The sequence below is a fragment of the Hemiscyllium ocellatum genome, chromosome 6 (assembly GCF_020745735.1).
Source record: "Hemiscyllium ocellatum isolate sHemOce1 chromosome 6, sHemOce1.pat.X.cur, whole genome shotgun sequence".
Lineage (NCBI taxonomy): Eukaryota > Metazoa > Chordata > Chondrichthyes > Orectolobiformes > Hemiscylliidae > Hemiscyllium > Hemiscyllium ocellatum.
Window position 1 is genome coordinate 106,155,450 of NC_083406.1, and position 22,501 is coordinate 106,177,950.

Genomic DNA, 22,501 nt, shown 5'->3' on the forward strand with positions numbered 1-22,501 from the left:
GAGCATAAGCCCTTCATCAGGAGTGTGTGTGTGTGTGTGTGTGTGTGTGTGTGTGTGTGTGTGTGTGTGTGTGTGTGTGTATGTGTGGTGGGGGTGGGGGGAGGAGGAGGTGGACACAAGGGGACTGAGAGACAAATAGGAAGGGGCTGGGGATGGGGGGAAGGGGGAAGATAGCTTGTTAAAAGCTCTTTATTATGATGATATGACAAGTCTTTGGGGAAGATATGGGAGGTGCTCGCGAAACCTCTTCTTTCTCCTTCTTTAAGAACAGCCCTTCTTCAAATTCATTGATGATGTCTTTGATCTGTTATGTAATTTTTCATAGAATCATAGAATCCCTGCAGTGCAGAAGAGGCCAATTGGCCCACTGAGTCTAAGAACACTCTAAAGAGCATCCCACTCTTTTTTGAATCTCTTCTGCATTTTGTTTTTAAATAATGCTCCATGCCACATCTTAGGACTCTGCTAAACAGACTACATAACTGGACATTATGTTAGTCTTGTTGAATACTGAATTGACAAGTTGGAGCCATTGAAATATAAACTGCGGAAAGTAACCGGTTAGATTAATGTCGGTAATAATGGCCCAGATTTTGTAGTTAGTGGTAAAGAAAAGGCACCACATTTCACCTCCAGCTTTTCTCTGGGGCTCTGCACTGAAAGTTGTAATTATTTGTGGAAATGGTGGAATGGTGGTAATGTAAATAGATTAATAATCCAGAAGTTCAGGCCAGAACTTTGGGGACATGGGTTCAACTTCCAAATCTGAAATATAAAGCTTGTCTCAGTAATGGTGACCAGGACAACTATTGTCAATTATCGTAAAAAGCCATCTGGTTTGGTAATGTCCTTTACAGAAGAAAATCTGACATCCTTGCCCAGTGACGACAGGCCCAAAGTAATGTGATTGAGATTTAACTGGATTCTGAAATGGACCAGCAAGCAGTCACGCAATTAGGGTGAATGACAAATGAAAACATTGCATAAAGCATATGCACAGTTATTAGAAGTTTCAGTCTGATGCATGCCTTCAGATTGACAAGCACTGATAGTCCTTTAAATGGAATATTCTCCTTTGCAAGCTGATAGTCTGGATCTTTCTGTACTGTGTTTGAACATCACAAAGAACTTTTCCTGAACACTCAGCAGAACTTCAGGCCCTCTCCTATATCACAGATAGTGACCCCACCACCTTTCTGCCTCTTCTTAATTAATTATTTGGCGGGAAGGACTCAAATGGGCCCTTTAAAGGCACTGACCTGCCATCACTGGTATCCAGACAATGGTGGGCATGGAACTTCCCACATAAGAAGCCCGAAAAATAAGCCTTGGAGGGGTTGCTTGCAGGTTTCCCATGGGCGCCTTGTTCAAAGGCACTGTGACAGATGAATGGAGCTGGCTGTACACCACAGTCCTTTTGGCTGAAAACCACACTCCACACCCCAACTACATCTGGCTGTGAAATACACCTCCACACTCCAATGCGACAAGACACCCCAGAATCACTTAGCTGGCATTGGTCCCTCAATAGTGCTCATCCTTAGGCAAGAGCATGACCAGTAGCAGCTACTGCTAATCTGGTGGCACTGGTGAACAGTGAAGAGGTGCTGGCATTGATAGCTCTCAGCAGATAGGACCCTTCTGTTTGACCCTTAATCCATGGAAAGCCCATGGTTGCCCAGACAAGGACCTGATTAACACTTAAGTTTGAGTCAAGGTTAGTGTGGTGCTGGAAAAGCACAACAGTTCAGGCAGCATCCAAGGAACAGGAAAATTGACGTTTCGGGCAAAATCCTGAAGAAGGGTTTTCCAGATGAATGGCTTTTGCCCAAAACATCAATTTTCCTGCTCTTTGGATGCTGCCTGACCTGCTGTGCTTTTCCAGTACCACTCTAATCTTGACTCTAATCTCCAGCATCCGCAGTACCCACTTCCGCCTAGTTGACGCTTAATGTTGCTAACCTTCCCAGGTGTGATGTGGGGTTCTTTATGGTTTTCCAACTAGTAGGCAATATGTCAATGCCTGACGTTGGAAAGCCATCGAAAACAACATATGATTGCCAACACTGAATTCTGCCTATCATATTCTTGTACTGTCTGAGCTACTCAGTTTCATCAGCAAGAATGGTCAATGACCAAATCATGCAGAAGATGGCCAATCTCTGCTGGCCAGGGCAAACTGCACACAGTCTCTATAAGGATTGGGTTTGATGAGCCAAATTGTTTCCCCTCCTCCCATTACTATACAATTCTGTGCTTTGTATGATTGTTAGAAATAGTCAACAGTCTTGCACCAAGACAGAAAGTTGCAATTACATCAAGTGCCTTATCACAACGCCATGCTGTCCTGAAACATCTTGCATCCAATGAACTGCTTCTGAAGTATATTCAATATTACCAAGTTGGAAACCGTGTAAACATTTTGTGCATAATTAGATTATAAAAACAGCAAGTGATGGTGAATGACCAGTAACTGTGGGTTGAGTTTTCACAGGTTTAGTTAAAAGAGATATGTAACAGAAAATATCAGAAGGATTCCTGCCATTCCTAAAGAAATATTGTTATGGAATATTTTAATTTACTTTGCAAGCAAAGGTACATTATTGTAAATGGAATATAAAAACATTATCGCATGATTTGAAGTTATAGAGTCATAGAGTCATAGAGATGTACAGCATGGCAACAGACCCCCTCGGTCCAACTTGTCCATGCCGACCAGATATCCCAACCCAATCTAGTCCCACCTGCCAGCACCTGACCCATATCCCTCCAAACCCTTCCTATTCATATACCCATCCAGCTGCCTTCTAAATGTTAAAATTGTACCAGCCTCCACCACTTCCTCTGGCAGCTTATTCCATACACATACCACCCTCTGCGTGAAAAAGGTTGCCCCTTAGGTCTCTTTTATATCTTTCTCCTCTCACCCTAAACCTATGCCTTCTAGTTCTAGACTTGCCCACCCTGGGGAAAAATACTTTGTCTATTTATCCTATCCATTCCCCTCATGATTTTATAAACCTCTATAAGATCACCCCTCAACCTCCAACGCTCCAGGGAAAACAGCCCCAGCCTATTCAATCTCTCCCTATAGCTCAAATCCTCCAATCCTGGCATCATCCTTGTAAATCCTTTCTGAACCCTTTCAAGTTTTATAGCATCTTTCCGATAGGAAGGAGACCTGAATTGCACGCAATATTCCAACAATGTCCTGTACAGTCGCAACATGACCTCCCAACTCCTGTACTCAATACTCTGACCAATAAAGGAAAGCATACCAAATGCCTTCTTCACTATCCTATCAACCGGCAACCCCATTTTCAAGGAGCTATGAACCTGCACTCCAAGGTCTCTTTGTTCGGCAGCACACCCTAGGACCTTACCATTAGGGATTTGCTTTCCCAAAATGCACACCTCGCATTTATCTGATTTAAACTCCATCTGCCACTTCTCAACCCATTGACTCATTTGATCAAGATCCCATTTTAATCTGAGGTAAACTTCTTCACTGTCCACTACACCTCCAGTTTTGGTGTCATCTGCAAACTTACTAACTCTACCTCTTATGTTCATATCCAAATCATTTATATAAATGATGAAAAGTAGTAGACCCAGCACTGATCCTTGTGGCACTCCACTGGTCACAGGCCTCCAGTCTGAAAAACCAACCCTCCACCACCACCCTCTGTCTTCCACCTTTGAGCCAGTTTTGTATCCAAATGGCTAATTCTTCCTGTATTCCATGAGAACTAATCTTGCTAACCAATCTCCCATGGGGAACCTTGTCAAACACCCTACTAAAGTCCAAATAGATCACATCTACTGCTCTTCCCTCATGAATCTCTTTGTTACTTCTTCAAAAAACTCAATCAAGTTTGTGAGACATGATTCCCCACGCACAAAGCCATGTTGACTATCCCTAATCAGTCCTTGCCTTTCCAAATACATGTACATCCTGTCCCTCAGAATTCCCTCCAATAACTTGCCCACCACCGAGGTCAGGCTCACTGGTCTATAGTTGCCTGGCTTGTCTTTACCACCTTTCTTAAACAGTGGCACCACATTAGCCAACCTCCAGTCTTCCGGCACCTCACCTGTGACAATCGATGATACAAATATCTCAGTAAGAGGCCCAGCAATCACTTCCCTAGCTTCCCACAGAGATCTAGGGTACATCTGATCAGGTCCTGGGATGTATCCACTTTTGTGCATTTCAAGACATCCAGCATTTCCTCCTCTGTAATATGGGCATTTTACAAGAGGTCACCATCTACTTCCCTACATTCTATGTCTTCCATGTCCTTTTCTACAGTAAACACTATTGCAAAATACTCATTTAGTAACTCCCCCATCTCTTGCGGCTCTACACAAAGGCCGCCTTGCTGATCTTTGAGGGGGTTAAAACAATGACTGTAGATTCTGGAAACCAGATTCTGGAGTAGAGTGGTGCTGGAAAAGCACAGCAGTTCAGGCAGCATCCGAGGATCTTTGAGGGGCTCTATTCTCTCCCTTGTTACCCTTTTGTCCTTAATGTATTTGTAAAAATCCTTTGTATTCTCCTTAACTCTATTTGCCAAAGCTATCTCATGTCCCCTTTGGCCCTCCTGATTTCCCTCTCAGGTATATTCCTACTTCCTTTATATTCTTCTCAGGATTCACTTGATCAATCCTGTCTATATCTGACATATGCTTCTTTCTTTTTCTTAACCAAACCCTCAATTTCTTTAGTCATCCAACATTCCCTATACCTACCAGCCTTTCCTTTCACCCTAACAGGAATATATTTTCTCCAGACCCTCATTATCTCATTTCTGAAGGCTTCCCATTTTCCAGTTGTCCGTTTACCTGCGAATTTCACAGTGACAAAAAATAAAGTTTGAGGTAAAAGTAATGCATAGGATTGATGCTTGAAAACCGAAGGGCAACACGTAGCTTTCTGGAAAAGCTGAAATGACTGGGCATTTTTTTCCTTGAAAAAGCTGAGAGGTAACTAAGAGCGATCCTTAAAACTTGAAAGGTTTAGATCGGGTCAGCTGAAGTTAGTCTCGGGCAGTGGGAGCAGTTTGGATTGGTTGGGTTCAGCAGTGTGAGTAGTGACAATAGGAGTGTTGTTGGATTAGGTTCTGAGGGTGTGAGGTGGGGAATAGGGACTCCGTGGGCGGGAGAGGGGGGGGTCGTGGCTATGGTATAGTGTAAGAGTCTGGGGGGTGAGTCAAGAGGCATGAGAGAGGTTCCTTGGGTGTGTGAGACATAAGTATCGGCTTTACTCAGGATTTACACCGAATTTCCCAAATATTCTATTTTACTTAATTTCATCAGAGATTTTTGAGGGTTCCAGGCATACAGGAAGTACCAGTGGGAACATACATATTTCCAGACAGTTCCTTCAAAGTCTACCATGATAGGGATCCCGTGCACAATCCCTGTCTATGCTGGAATAATTGTCTAGCCATTACAAAATCAAGGCTATCAAGAACTTGTTGGAAAGACAGATGACAATTGTGGGAGATTTAAACATAAATACGGACTTGAAATAAAGCAAAAGTAGCCTAGATAAAGAGTTCAAAGAATGTTTTTGGGACTGTTTCTTCGAAGATATGATCTGGAGCCATACAGGTCTGTTATTGTGCAACAAGCTAATTAATTAATGGCCACGTAATTGAGGTGTCTCTCTAGGTAGCAGCAATAACAATATTACACGATTAATAATGAATATTAATTACTTGCATATTAATTAATGTTAGATTTAGATTGACAAAGAAATTACATCCAATACTCATATTTTAAAGTTAAGGGCAATTTGCGAACACATGAATTGCTAAGTTCGGTTAAGGGTTAGGTTAGGTTAATTCAAACGTAGAGGCAGGTACTTCAGGGGATATTTCAGAACACACAGAATAGGTACATTTCAACAAGAAAGAAAAATTGCAAATGGACATCGTGATGAATATCTTTCACAATTAACCTAAAAAAGCTAGAGATAATATTAACGAAAAAGCATATAATTATTCAGTATTGGTTGAGGAAATTGGACAAATACAAAATCAAAGAACGACAGAAATAAATGAGGGAAAATTAGAATATGATAGAAAGCTAACTAGGAGTAAAAAACAAATAGTAAGTCTTTCTATGGATACTTACAAAACAAAACAGTTACCAATGTGATCATTGGCCTTCGAGCATGCAATCCTGGAGAATTAATAATGGAAAATATTAAGATGGCAAGTGAGCTGAACTGGTATTTTGTATCAGTCTCCACTATAGAGCATACAAGTAACGTCCAAGAAACAGCTATAGATCAGAAAGTGAAAAGCAAGGGGGAATGCAAGAAAACTATAATCACCAGCGAAGTGATACTTAGCAAATTGTTAGAGTTCAGGCTGACAAGTATTCAAGTCCTGACAGACTTCATCCAAGTGTCATAAATGAAATAGTTGATGTGTTGACTGTAATTTTTCAAAATACCCTGGATTTGGGGAATGATTTATTTGATTGAAAAGTAGTTATATGTAAAAAGGGATGCTGACAACAGGAAACTATGGGGCAGTTAGCTTAACTGCTGTCATTGGAAAAATGTCAGAAATTATTGTTAAATATGTCATAGCAGGGCACTTTGAAAAAATTCAAGTAATTAGGCAGAGGTGACATGATTTTATCATAGAAGAAATCGTAGGATCCCAAAAGTGCGCAAAGAGGCCATTTGCCCCGTTAAGTCTGTACTGATCCTCCAAAGAGCATTCCACCAAGACCCAGGCTCTCATTCCCCAACTTCACCACCCTATCCTGGTAATCCTCAATTTCCCAAAGCTAATCCACTTAGCCTGCACATCCTTAGACACTACAGGACAATCTGCCTAAATTGTTTGTGAAAGAGAAATCATGTTTAAGCAACATATGGAGTTATTTGAATTAATGATGCATTCTGTAGATAAGGGGGAGCCAGTGAATGTACTGTGCTTTGATTTCCAGAAGGTATTTCATAAGATGCCACGTGAAAGGTTATGGTGGACCATAAAAGCTCATGGTCCAGGGTGTAACGTATTGGCATGGACAGAGGATCAGTTAAGTAACTAGAAATACTAGGTCTAAAAGGGTCATTTCTCTGTTTGGCAAGATGCAATGAGTAATGTACGACAGACAGCTGGTCTTACAACTTTAACTGTTTTCAATTTATGTAAATGACTTGGATAAAGGAATGGATTGCATAGTTGTCAAATTTGCCCTCAACGTAAAAAAAGGGAAACTAAATTGTGAAGAAGACATAAGGAAGCTACACAAAGATTTGTAAAAAGGAAGGTTAAGCGAAAGGGAAAGATTTCTAGGAAATGTATTATAATTGGAAAAGTTTGGCAAGGAAATGAAAGAAGAACATTTTCTAAATGGCAAGTGATTACAGAGAAATTGATCTGTGAAGCAAAGAGATCTGGGTGTCCTGGTGCATGAATCACATGAGGTTTGTATACAGATACAGTAATTAGGAAAGCTAATGCAATATTAACACTTATTGCAATGGGAATTGATTACTAAAGCAGTAAGGTTATGCTTCAGTTATACAGGGCGCTGCTAAGAATATATTTGGAGCACTGTGTACTGTATCTTATTTAAGAAAGGATATAACACCATTGGAAGCAGTTCAGAGAAGGTGTATTTGATTAAGATCTGGAATATTGGGCATGTCTGATGAGGAAAGGTTGAACAGACCTGTGTGAATCTGCGGGAGTTTAGGGGAGTTAAGGGGTGACTGGATTGAATCATAGATCCTGGGAAACCTGACAGGAATCCTCTCCAATGGATCAATTGGCAAGAAGGTAGGTGTGGGAACAGGAAGGGGCAAACGGATGGCTTTTAGAAGCCATCACCTTACAGCGCATCCTACAGCCATACTTCCGATTGCTCTGAAGCATACTGGCTCAAATGGAGGTCCCACTCTGTCCAACCCAGGAGGCAGTTCACCCTGGCTTCCCAGTTGGGTCCAGCCACGTTTCTCCACTGCTGGGAAAGCAGGCCATTAGGGAATGGTAGTTGAGGCAGCTAAGTGGCTGCTAATTGACTACCCAATGGCCTTAATTACTAACAAGTCCCCAGTGGCCCTTTCTGCCTTCAATTGGTAAGGTCGCACAATTATTTGTGGTTCTTCCTACCTATCTCCGTCAGGGAGGGGAACATGGTGCTCATTGTCTTCAGTGGTATATTGTTGTCTTCCTGATGTATTTATGATGTATTCAAATAAGATCAATAGTAACCTTCCATTTTCTTTGCTTGGGCAGAGTCACTCTACCTTTCAAAGTAGGTATCAAGGGGAACCAGCCTTCTCCACACAGAGTATGGCAGACATTAGCTGGGAATTGCCTCTGGAAGGGACACTGGTGGATTTACCCCAGCGAGTTTACTTTAAATCGTGACTTTTCTTTCTTTGACCTTACCAGGGGATTTAAGAATTACCTTCCTACTGGACAATGTGATCTGTCTGTGCCCTGCTGGAAACAGATTTTGCAAATTCAGTAAGTCATCCGTTTGCATCATATGAGTTGGCAGCCTGTTCCCTTCACAAATCTTCCGACCATCTGCAAACCTGCAGATTGTGTCCCCGGCATCTACATTTAGATCGCTACTAAAAATAACAAATGATAGTAGTCTGATACTGATCTAAGTGAACTGTGTGCCTTTAATGGTGAAGACTGGAGAGTATGTCTCAGTGACATTAATGGATCCAAGAATGAAGTTTTGCAGTCCATCTGGACATTTGCTGAATCCCTTCCTTTCCCCTGTATTTTTGTCTGTCACTTCACAATCCTCTCATTGGTAGAAAAGACTCACACTGCTAGGCTGCCTTCTGAGACTCACCATAGACTTTCAAAAACTTTACCTTTTACTTTACTGTCTTTAAATGGGCCCTATCCCTCTAAGTGACACAATTTTCCACTCACACCATCAAGGTGCCAGATAGTAGTAATGTTGCCGGGCTGGAAATGGATAGGCCTCAGGTTAATACTCTCCGAACATAGTTTCAAATCTCCACAATGGTCACTCTTGAAATTTAAATTCAATAAATCAATCTGGAATATAAGGCAATTGTTATGTTTTTAAAAAAACCCTTAAGGGAAGGAAATGTATTGTCCTTATCTGGTCTGGCCCGACATGTGACTCCAGACCCACAGCAATGTTGTTCACTCTGAAGTGCCCTCTGAAACAACTTAGCAAGCTATTCCAGTTTCAGTGCAACTAGAGCCTTGCAACAAAGCATGACTTTACCAGTAATGCTTAGATCTACAGAAGAAGCATTGTAAGAAAATTATTTCTTTGATTTTTCACAGCTAGTCTGTTTGTCATTGTGAAGTAGGCTTTATCCAATCTGGAGAAATTTGTCTCTATGGACGCAAGTTTTTTTTGTCGTTCTTCGTCAGCAATTCCATTCTCAATACGCAACTTAGACCAGAAATGGAGCAAGGTGCCAGATCAATGCTGGAACACAAGACACCAGGATAGCAGGGTTATTAGGATCTCAGGGGCTTATTGTCCCTGAGTGGCCCTAGGAACAGCTAAGATCCCTATGCTGAATGTTACAAACCAAAGGCAGAACAGGTACATTTCTGGGAGGGACAGCTAGAATCTCCAGGGACAGTATGCAGGCAGAGAATCCTTTGGGAAAAGGACTCATTTTCCAAATGCGCACATGAGGAACGCAACTGGAAGTGGCCTAAAGTATTGTTTTCCCTGGATACATAATCATGTTGCTCAGTAAAATTGAAAATGAGAGTCTCCTCTGAGCAGCTGAAGAGGAAAGCATAAGATGATGAAGTCTGAAGGAATAAACAGGGACATGCCCTTAGACAGCTTGTGACCACATAATTAACTTCTTTGTAGATTTATGAAAAAAAATACTGATTCAGGTCTCAATTACTGATTCACATTCCACCCTTTCAACACTGCACAGCTCAAGGAGTATAACAGACATATTACATTCACTGCAACTGTATTGAGTTCCTGACTACAGCAGAACCGTGTCAAGTAAAATCATGATCATTGCACAAAAAGTTTCCTAATTGTTCTGTGGCTCTCAGCACACCTAGCCATCCACTCTCACATTTCACCTCAACATAACACATATTTGAAGTTTCATTACGTCTTTTCTTATAATTTTTTTTCCCCTGGTGACTCTTTTGCAGTTCATTTATTTAGTTTTGAATCACTGAATGAATGATTAAGTGGGTTGTTTGTTTCTTCAGATTTTCAGAAGCCCTGACCGAAGCAAGCTTGCCTTGACAAACCCATCGTGTGTTAATCAAGGTTCAACTCAACCTGTCAAGTACCACGTGCGGCAGATATTTTAAAGTGGTGTTCGACCTTAATGAAAACTACTGTGGTTCTAATTAGCAATGATGCTACTAGACTAACAAAGGAGGCCATGAGTTGGAATCCTTTGCCAGAAAACTGAACTCAGCGGGCCTGAATTTTCATTGTCAGTGTGACAAAGATATACGAACATTTACAACGATGCTGCCTTCTGACATTTGTACTAGAATTTCCTGTGGGCATAAAAGCCAGGATCAGCATAAATCGATTTGAGGGCAAGCAAATTGAGAAACATATACTCATTCAGTGCAGCCTGGTGTAAGAAAATTCAATTGTAACAGTGTATCTTCTTTCATGAAAATGTACAGTACAGGTAAAATTAAAATAATCACGATAGTGCAGCCTGATGTAGGAAAATTCAGTTCTAAAAGTGCATGTTTTTTCATGACAAAATGTTTTCACACATGTACAATGTACATTATAGGTGAAGTAAAAATAATCACTATAAAAAGCAGACTTATGAATGAATGTACCTTAGGTTATGGCATAAAATCACAGCTCTTCAAAAGGGAAGGCGATGGCCTGTTGGTATTATCACTGAACTGTTAATCCAGAGACCCAGGTAAGGTTCTGGGGACCCAGGTTTTAATCCTGCTTTGCAATGTGTGGAATTTGAATTTAATAAATCTCTGGAAATAATAATTTGATGACAACCATGAAGCCATTGGGGTGGCATGGTGGCTCAGTGATTAGCACTGCTGCCTCACAGCACCAGGGTTCGATTCCAGCCTTGGGCGACTGTCTGTGTGGAGTTTGCACATTCTCCCCGTGTCTGTGTGGGTTTCCTCTGGGTGCTCCGGCTCCCCCCCAGTCCAAAGATGTGCAGGTCAGGTGAATTGGCCATGCTAAATTGCCCATAGTGTTAGGTGCATTAGTCAGAGGGAAATGGGTCTGGGTGGGTTACTCTTTGAAGGGTCGGTGTGGATTTATTGGGCCGAAATGCCTGATTCCACACTGTAGGGAATCTAATAAAAAATTGTCGATTGTTGGGAAAGGACCCATCTGATTCACTAATGTCTTTTAGGGAAGGAAACCACTTTCCTTACCTGGTCTGGTCTGTTTGTGACTCCAGACCCACAGTAATGTGGTTGATTCTTAACTGCCCTCTGGGCAATTAGGGATGGGTAATAAATGCTGGCCTAGCCAGCAATGCCCTCATCCTATGGATCAATAAAATGGGTTTGGATGGATAAAACCCAAATAATTATATCGGGTGGAGCTTTGTTAGTGAGCTAAGTGTTACTTTAATGAATTAAACCTGGGATCATTGCAATGCTAATGGAAATTTGAAGTAGAAAGTTTTGGGTGTTAACCCAGTATATGTGATCAACATACAGGTGTTCCCCAAGGATTTTTACTGATACCAAATTTGAGATTTTAGCAACAGTAAGGAAGTCACAGGAGATTGCAGGGTGAAATAGATAAAGTTACCGCTGGGCAAAATAAATGGTATATGCAGTTAATGTGAATAGATAGAAACTTGGATGTGTTGAAAGGTATTGACATGATTCACAATGAAGTAGAAAAACAAAGGCTAAAGCAATACATATACATGTGTGTTTGTGTGTGCATGCGTGTATGTATAAATATATATAGTTAAAAGGGTGCAGGTAGGGAGTTCAAAAAAAGATATGCAGAATTTTTAATGTTATATATAAAGGCATTGAAGACAAATGCAAGGAGGTTATATTGAATTTGTACAAGACAATGGTTAGGTAACATTAAATGCAGTGCAAGCAGTTCTCAATATTCCCTGAAAGGCAAGATGCTAGAGCTACAGGCTGGAGTGAAAATTCAAAAGGCGAGTAAATAACAAGTAAGGTTCAGAACTCTGTGATTTGCTTTACTGAATGAAGAAGGTCCAGGAGAAATCTGATGGAGGTTTAAAAGATTAAAAATAATTTTGAGGAGAAATGAGAGATTGTTTGCAAACGTTGCTGAAGCAATAACGAACAGTTATTGAAGGGTTATTTTACTTTAGATGATGCTGTAAAAAAGGACAATGTCTTCTGCCATGCATTTAGTTATACACTCAATTTGTCTAAATCATACTGAAACAGTGCTGCAGCCTCCACATAGTTCACCCTCCCACCCAGCTCTGGATCATTTGTAAATTCGGAGATATTAATTTAATTCCCTCATCTAAATCATGAAAATATATTGTCAATATCTGGGGTCCAAGCACTGATCCCTGCGCTATACCATTAGCCACTGGCAGCCACTCAGAAAATGACCCGTTTATTTTTATTCATTGTTTTCTGTCTGGCAACTAGTTCTCAGTTCAGTCCACTACCCCTACTCCCTAGCCTCACCTACTGCTGGCATGTACCCTGTGGACTTGAGCTAGTATAGGATTCTATGCATACCAGATTCTCTCTAGTAATTTGCCCAAATGATATGTCTCCCTGTAGGAGCCCGGAGAGTAAGATAGTCAATTGTTTTCGACTGCTATCTGCATAGTTTTAGTTTTAGCAGGAGCGTCACTAGATGGTGAACAGAAGAGGATCTCTGACTGATCTTTTAATTTCTTTCTCAGGTTGGTGCATGTAGTTGCAGCACTTCAGCTATTCTTACAACTTAAACTGGTTAGTTCTTTGAATCATACCCAGATCCAAGACTTCCCTTGTTTGTTTCATGTGTTCATGGATGTGGGCATTACTGGTTGGGGATTTTAACTGTTCTCAACAGGGTTGTGGTGAGGTGCCTTTTTGAACCTCCGCAGCACTTTGTGACAATCACAGTGTATAACAAGTGCAGGAGAGAACATAAAAAAGGAAATTAGTAATACAAAGTGAGTGCATGGGAAAGCACTGGTGGGGAGTATAAAGGGTACGCCGAAGTATTTTGTTAAATATATAGAAGGCAAGGCAAGAGGAGAGAGGGGTGAGGAGAGCGCAGTAGGGGACCAAGAGGTAGACATGGGCTTAGTGCTCAATGAATACTTTGCGTCAGTCTGTAAAATGGAAAAAGGTAACACAGACAAGAGCATCAAGTGGAGGACTGTGAAATAGTAAAGGAAATTGACATAAATGACTGGCCTGTAATTTCCTGGTCTATCCCATTCTTTTTTGGAATAATGTGACAGTGTAAAGAGTCCTCCATTTATCTGATGCTTCACCTGTAGCCAGTGAAGATATGCAATTCCTCCCTTGCCTCTTTTAACAGTCTAAGATACATCTCCTTTAAGCCGGACGATTTATCCATGTTTATCAAGATTGCTAAATCCTTGAGTATGTCTTCTTTCTTTATGTCAATTTCCTTTACTATTTCACAGTCCTCCACTTGATGCTCTTGCCTGTGTTACCTTTTTCCATTTTACAGACTGATGCCAAGTATTCATTGAGCACTAAGCAGATGTCTACCTCTTGGTCCCTTACTACGCTCTCCTCACCCCTCTCTCCACTTGTCTTGCCTTTTATATATTTAACAAAATACTTTGGCGTACCCTTTATACGTGGGGATGTTGTTAAGAAGAATTCTGAGGAATGGAATATATTTGCACTTGGCGAGACACAAATTAATCAGAGATAATCAGCATGGGTTTGTTTGAGGTAGATTGTGTTTAGAATTTTGATTGGATTTTTTTGAGGTAGTTATCATCAATGTGGTTGAATGTAATGCATGTTATATAGTCTAATCAACTTTATCAAGGCTTTTGGTCAGATACCTCATGTCAGACTGCTCAATTAAGCAAAAGCCTATCAGATCTAAGGCAAAGTAGGATGTTGAATCCAAAATTGGTTAAGTCACAGGAAGGTGGTGGTGCTGGGCCCTCAATGTTTCTGGTGTGCATTAATGTTTTCGACTTAAATGTAATGGGTATGATCAAGATGTTCACAGATGACAGGAAAATTGACAGGGTGTAAATAGTATAAACGATACATGTAAACTGCAGCAGTATATCAATGGACTGGTCAACTGGGCAAAGCAGTGACAAACAGATCTCAGCTCATAAAGTGTGATGTGATGCACAAAGAGAGGGCTGACAAAGCAAGCGATTACGTTATGAATGGGTAGGACTATAGAAAGTACTGAAGATTAGAGGGATCTTTGTGTGCATGGATAGTAGGGCTGGTAGTTAAGGTGGTCAAAGAAGAGGTATGGGACACTTGTCTTCATTAGCTGAGGTATAGAATACAAAAGCAAGGACATTTTAGCTGGAATTGTATAAACCGCTAGTTAAGCCACAATTGAAATGGTCACCATATTGTAGGGCGGACAGAATTGCACGAGAGTGGGTGTGGAGGAGATTTACCAAGATGCTTCTGGTTGGAGAGTCTGAACTACATGGAAACATTGGATAGTCTGGTGTTGCTTTCCTTGCAGCAGCGAAGGTCGAAAGGGAACCTTGTAACATTCTATAAGGTTGTGAGGGACATAGGTAGGAAGGCACCTTTTCATTTAGTAGAGGGAACAATAAGCAAACAGCTGAAAGCAAGGTTCTGGAGAATTCTTTTCACCGAGAGGGTATTGGGAATCTGGAACTCACTGCCTGAAAGACTGAATTAGAAACACTCATGACATCAACACAGCATTTGCATATTCACTTGCATTGCTGCAGTATCTCGGAATATGGATCATTGGTAACCCCAGGGGATGGTGCATCAGCTGGGCTGGGATAGGGCCCTTAGCAGGGCATGAATTGTCAACTTAAGAGCCTCAACTGGTGATGAGTAATGCCATCCATGGATCTACCTGTCATAAACATAGGGTAGAAGCAAGAAGGTTGCAAGTCCTCAATCTTCACTTTCCTACATGAGTAAATAGTGTAGCCTCTGCCAGCCAACTCGCCAGGGGAAGGGAATTAGATTCAGCCAAAACAGTCTGCATACAACTTTAAAATGATGTATATGTAGAACAGAAGAAATAAAGCTTCTGTGGAGGTAGTAATAATAATCTGCTCCTGTAAAAGGCTATTATCAACAAATATTCCTTTGTGATTGAACCTATATGTAACTGATATTGTAACAGTTAGGCACAGGCTGGTATATACATATGTTGCAGTATATAATGGAGCTCTGCAGACAAACTAAATAACACAGGAAACAAAATGCTAAATCATCCACCTGCATCTAGTCAATATTTTACTGATAGGTTCTGATGAAAGATTCAATAATGCATGCTGTCCTATCGCAGATGGAACTTGCTGATATCTGAAGTATACAAGAGTCCAAACAACATATTGACTAATTCCTGTCACCAAGGAGAGGTACTATTAGTCCAGCGCTTGGACTCAGGATCAGTTAACATACTGCAATGACCGGTTTATTGACTTCAAGGGGAAATCAGGTTGTCACGTTGAATAAATCCCAAAGGCAAGCCTCCATTTTGAACACAGTGGCGAGGAGAGAGGCCAGAGAGAAGTGAGGGCTGTCAGGTAGGTAAATTTTTCTGATTTAGAAAGGGACTTACCTTAGGAGTCTGGCCTCCATTTTGAACAGACCGGTGAGGACAGAGGGCGGAGAGAAGTGAGGGCTGCCAGGAAGTTTTTAAGTGGGTGAGATCTGTACATGAAGGATTTGAACTGGAAGGGCACAAATGTCCTGGGTGGGAGATTTGCTTGTGTGGTTCAGGAGGGTTTAAACCAGTTTGGCAAGGGAGGTTGGGAACCAGAGCTACACATCTGACAGGGGGCTAGTTATTGATGGGGCAGTGGCAGGATTTAGTGAATCAATTGGGAAGGATTTTCACAAGATGAAACAAAGGGATTGGTTAAAATGTGTCTGCTTTAACGCAAGGAGTGTCAGAAATAAGAGTAATGAACTTAGAGCATGGATCAGTACTTGGGACTATGATGTTTTGGCCATAATGGAGACATGGGTTTCACAGGGGCAGGAATGGTTGCTAAACGTTCCAGAGTTTGAAATGTTTAAAAAGAACAGGGAGGGTGGAAAAAGAGGAGGGGGTGAATTGCTAATCAGAGAGTGCATCACAGCTATAGAAATGAAGGTTGCCTACTGAGTCAGTATGGGTGAAAATTAGGAACAGCAAGGGAGCAGTCACCTCACTGCAGATTTTCTACAGACCGCCTAATAGCAGTAGGGAGATCGAATAACTCATAGGCTGACAGATTTTGGAAAAATGCAGATGTAGCAGGGTTGTTGTTGTGGTGACTTCAACATTCCCAATATTAACTGGAACCTCCTTAGTGCAGATGGTTTGGATGGAACAGCTTTTGCCAGGTATGTTCAAGGGGGTTTCCTTACTCACTATGTAGACAGGTCAACAAGAGGAGATGCCATTTTGGATTTGGTGCTCAGCAAAGAGCCAGGCCAGCTGCCAGATCTTGTGGTGGGAGAACTCTTTGGTGATAGTGACCATAACTGCCTCACATTCATCATAGCCATGGAGAGGGAAAGGAGCAGTTACCGTGGGAAGATATTAAATTGGGGAAAAGAAATTATGAAGCTATCAGGCAGGAGTTGGGAAGTACAGATTGGGAGTAATTGTTCCACAGAAAGAGCACAACAGACATGTGGAGACCGTTTAACGAGCAGTTATCGTGAGTGATGCATAAATTTATTTCTCTGTGGCAGGCAAAAAGGGATAAGATTAAGAAGCCTTGGATGACGAGAACAGAGGAGCTTCTCATCAAAATGAAGAAGGCAGCTTATATAAGGTGGAGGAAGCAAGGGTCTAACACAGCTTTAGAGGATTACAGGCTTGCTGGAAAGGAGCTCAGAAATGGACTGAGGAGAGGCAGGAGGGGGCATGAAAAAGGTTTGGAAGGAAGAATTAGGGAGAACCCAAAGACATTTTATTCCTACGTGACAAATAAGAGAATGATCATGGAGAAGGTAGAGCCAATAAGGGATCGCGCAGGGAACTTGTGCGTGGAGTCTGAGCTGATGGGGAAGACTTAAATGAGTTTTTTGCTTCAGATTTCACTGAGGAGAGGGACCTTGTTGTGATTGAAAATGTTGAGGAGCTGGGAAACAGGCTTGAACAGATCAAGATTGATGAAGTTGATGTGCTGGAAACTTGGGCAAACATTAAGATTGGTAAATCCCCAGGGCCAGACCATATTTATCCTCCGGGAAGTGAGAAAGGAGGTTGCTAAGTCGCTGGCGAAGATCTTTGCTTCTTCACTCTCCATGGGAATCGTAACGGAAGATTGGAAAGAGATGAATGTTGTTCCTCTTTACAAGAAGAGTAACTGGGAAATCCCTGGCAATTAAAGACCAGTCATCTTACGTCTGTGGTCAGTAAGGTTTTGGAAAGGATTCTGAGGGATAGGATTCACGACTATTTGGAAAAGCATAGTGTGATTAGGGCAGTCAGCATGGCTTTGTGAGGGGCAGGTCATGCCTCACAAATCTTATTAAGTTCTTTGAGGAAGTGATGAGACAGGTCGACGAAGGTCGAGCAGTGGATGTGGTGTATATGGACTTCAGCATGGCATTTGATAAGATTCCCCATGGTAGGCTCATTCATAAACTCAGGAGGTATGGAATACAGGGAGACTTGGCTGTCTGGATTCAGAATTATTTGGCTGACAGAAGACAGAGAGTGGTTGTAGATGGAAAGTAATCTGCCTGGAGGTCACTGGTGAGTGGTATCTTGCAGAGCTCTCTTCTTGGGCTTCTGCTCTTTGTAGTTTTTATAAATTACCTGAATGAGGAGATTTCGGGGTGGGTTAGTAAATTTGCCAATGACACAAAAGTTGGAGGTGCCGTTGATCGTATTGTGGGCTATTGCAGGCTGCAGAGCGACATAGACAGGATGCAGAGCTGGGCTGAGAAATGGCAGATGGAATTCAACCTGGATAAATGTGAAGTGATGCATTTTGGAAGGTTTAACTCGAATGCTGAATATAGGATTAAAGACAGGATTCTTGGCAGTGTGGAGGAACAGCCGGATCTTGGTGTTTAAGTGCTAGATCCCTCAAAGTTGCCACCCAATGTTAAGAAAGCATATGGTGTTTTGGGTTTCATTAACAGGGGGATCGAGTTTAAGAGCTGTGAGGTTTTGCTGCAACTCTACAAAACCCTGGTGAGACCACACTTGGAATATTGTGTCCAGTTCCGGTCGCCTTTTTACACATAAGATACAGAGGCTTTGGAGGGGGTGCAAAGAAGATTTACCAGGATGCTACCTAGACTGGAAGGCTTGTCTTGCAAAGAGAGATTGACTAAGCTCAGACTTTTCTCTTTGTAGAGAAAGAGGAAGAGAGGTGACCTGATCGAGGTGGACAAGGTAATGAAAGGTATTGATAGAGTCGATAGCCAGAGACTCTTTGCCAGGGCAGGATTAACTGGCACAAGGGGTCATAGTGTTAAGGTGTTAGGAAGAAGGTATAAAGGAGATGTCAGCGGTAGGTTCTTTACACAGAGAGTTGTGAATGCATGGAATGTGTTGCCAGCAGTGATGGTGGAAGCAGAGTCATTAGGGACATTTAAGCGACTGCTGGGCATGAGCATGGATAGCAGTGAGTTGAGGAGTGCGTGGGTTAGGTTATTTTAGTTTAGACTAGGAATAATCCTCGGCACAACATCGAACGGCCTGTTCTGTGCTGTACTTTTCTCTGTTCTAAGCACTGTTTTCCACAACAAAAGCACTTTCAACAGTCAAACCAGTTTATTAGCCAAGTAATTGCTTCCAAACGGGAAATGAAATCAGGGAATGTGCTAGAGTAAGATCTGCCTGCTCAGAATGGTGGTGAGGTGGGGGGTAATTCAATCGCAATTTAATTTCTGTCAATTTGAGGTGATGCCTTTGCCCCTGGGTGTGCTAACTCAGCTCTCCTCTCAATGAACAACATGCCTGAGCATTCTCTTTCAATACTTTTTATACTGAGTTCGGCAAATACTGTTTTGATGTTATGAGAGTTTTTGACCCAACCACCCTTTCAGGCAGTTAATTCCAGATTCCCAACACCCTTTGAGTGAACATACGCAGGACACAAAGCCTTAGCAGCAACATAATCATTGAAGTTGCATTGAATGAAAATAATAATGATCAAATTGATTTTAAAAAAAGGTTAAAATAGTGGAAAGAAAGCATGAGCATTCTGATGCATTCTTAACCCTTAACCCCCTCCATGACTGAAACACTACAAATAAGGTATTTCCCTATTCTATCTTCAAGGACAGAAAACACAAATACCTTAGAACTGTTCAGCTACATGTGATTGATGCCACTGGGTTTGAAAGACCAAGGAAGAGAAGCACGGGGCTGAATTTAATGCCTTTCTCACTGGTGAGCCTGATGGTGGAGTCAGGGATTTGTTAAGTCCAGCATGTGGACTGTAGCCCTTCTGCCTCCCCCTGTCCCCACTGCAATTATACCAGTCAACTGAGGTCCTTCAGGGGCAATTGCAGATTCTGAGACACTTTATAGCCTCATGTTCTTAATATTGAATTCCTCAACTTTTCTTTAGATTAGATTAGGTTGCATTGAAGATAGAATTGAAACAGGCCCTTCGGCCCAACAATGTGCAAACTCCACACAGACAGTCACTGAGGTGGGAATTGAACCCGGGCCCCTGGTGCTGTGAGGTAGCAGTGCTAACCACTGAGTCACCGTGCCACCCAACATCACAGCACATCTTCTGTATTCCATTTTCCCCATTTTGCGTACTCTCCCCTGACCGTGTCTTGATTGTGGAGAAAGTGAAGACTGCAGACACTGGAGAGACAGAATCAAAAAGTGGCACAGGAAAAGCACAGCATATCAGGCAACATCTGAGAAGCAGGAAAGTTGATGTTTCAGGCATAAGCCCTTCATCAGATTTGTGTCTTATTGGCTTTGCTCTTAGCAGAGTGGACCAATTTCTCCTTTTCACAGCTAACATTTGGACCCATTTTACAATCTCTATCTCTCCTTTACCATCACTTACAATGCCTTTGCCTTTTGCTGTGGTAACCCTCACCAGCCGCTCCACTTACTCCTCCTATTTCCACCTCCGGCTCCCTTGTTAAAGCAGAAAAATCATTCCACAGCTCCTTTCAGTTCCAAGCAATTGGACTCGAAACATGATCTTGCTTCCCTCTCTCCACGGATGCTAACAGATATGCTGAGTTTCTCTAGCATTGTCTATTGTAATTGTAGCCCAATAGGTTTCATTGCTGGAGAGCTGGCGGCCTCTAAGTGCCTGGCAGCTCTTGGAGATGGACCTCCTGCACCTGAGGCACAGAGTTGACAACCCATTAACAGCCAACAGGCCATAAAATGGCTGCAGGGCTAGAAGGACTGTCCCTGCTAGCTATGGGGTCTCTGCATATTTCAGCCCTAATCTATTTCTCTTCCTACACAGGCTGCCTGATCTGCTGACGATTTCCAACATTCTGTTTTTAGTTGCGATGGCCAGTGGTCACAGTATCTTGCTTCTGCATTGTTGTTGTGGTATTGTTACCAAATGAAAGGCTCTTGAAAATAAGACATTTTAGCAAATGTTACTTTCGACAGAACAGGGGATAGATCGAAACTCAAACTAATTGCAAAATAGTCAGGGCTAAGAGAATCAGAAATAAAATGCAGAAAATGCTGAGAACGGGCATTAAGGCTGGCAGTGTTTGATAGTTCAACATGCCAGGTGCAGACTCTTGTTTAATCTGTGCTTCGTTAGCAAAACCTTGGAGATGAACCGAGAGGCACACAGCTCTGTGATAAATGACCTTGCACACACTAAGCATTGGAATTAGTTCAGGATCAGCCCTTAGGAGAATTGGGATCTCTGGCCATTCATCACCAAGCTGAGGAGAGAGGCAGCCAGCACTTCAAACCTGGAGATGGGACACTTCAGACACTCCTTTCACAGAGTCAATGTGCCATACATCAGCAAGCTTGTCAATGTCTATGAAACAGACGTGAGGTTGCTGAAATCAGATACCAAGGGGAGGTAGCAGGATCATTGCTATCAAGGAGTATTGTGGCTCCATGGTTAGCACTGCTGCCTCACAGCACCAGGGACCCGGGTTTGATTCCATCCTCAGGTGACTGTCTCTGTGGAATTTGCACATTCTCCTCATGTCTGCATGGATTTCCTCCTGGTGCTCCGGTTTCCTCCCACAGTCCAAAGTTGCGCAGGTTAGGTGAATTGGCCATGCTAAATTGCCCGCAGTGTTCAGGAATGTGTGGGTTAGCTGCATTAGTCAGAGGTAAATGTTGAAGGAATGGGTTTGGGTAGGAGGGTTGGCATAGACTTGTTGGGCCAAATGGCCCGTTTCCACACTGTAGTGGTTCGATGATAATTTTAAGTGTAAATCCAAAAAAATTATGTGCCAATCCATTCAGTGAGGAAGCTGCTGGCTTGATATAGGCAACTTTGCATTATTGCTGATTAACAAGCTCAGGCAGGGATAATCATTCGCTGCTTGCATTGTTCTAGCAGCTTCTAAAGAAAGTCTAGATTCCAGCTTGTGCCTCTCTTGTCTACTCAGATGTCCCTTTAGGCACAATTCTTCTCCCCCCCCCATTCTGTTTCTTTGCTTGATGTGTCTTTGCCTGTGTTTTGTCTTTTCAGAGTCTGCGTGGCCTGTGTTTGACCTAAAAAAAAGTGACTGAATGCCCAGATTTGTGCTTTCATTGCCTGAGGTTTCTCAAGTCACTGACTCGGTCAGTCAGAGGATATAGGTGGCTATCATGGTTTCTCCACTTTAACTGGAACAGAATGGTCTTCTGCCTCTCTGAGACCGGACTATTTCCTCTCAATAAAACAACTATGCTATAACTACAGGTCTCTGTGGATCACATCATTATATTGACTAGAAAAACAAATCACTGTTTCTTAACTGCAATGAACTCAGGCTGTGGAGGACAGCCAACGTCAATCACAAATTTATACTCAACAAATAAAATCTGTGGATGCTGGAAATCAGAAACTAGAACAATCATTGCTGGAAAAACTCAGCAGGTCTGCTCGCATCTGTGCAGGGAATGGCAGAGTTCACGTTTTGGGTCCAGTGACCCATCTTCAGAATATTAACACTATTTTGTGTACTGGCCGAACATTTTCTCATCATTCTGCAGGAAGATCTTGATGTTCACATTTATAGATATATTTAAACAACCTGCCCCCATTGAGTTATGACAAACCCTTGGAGAAGGTAGGATTTGAACCCAGGCATCTTAGCTCAGAGGGAGGGGCACTATCACTCTGCCTCAAGAGCCCCAAATACTCTGATTTATAAGCTTGCAAAGAAATGTA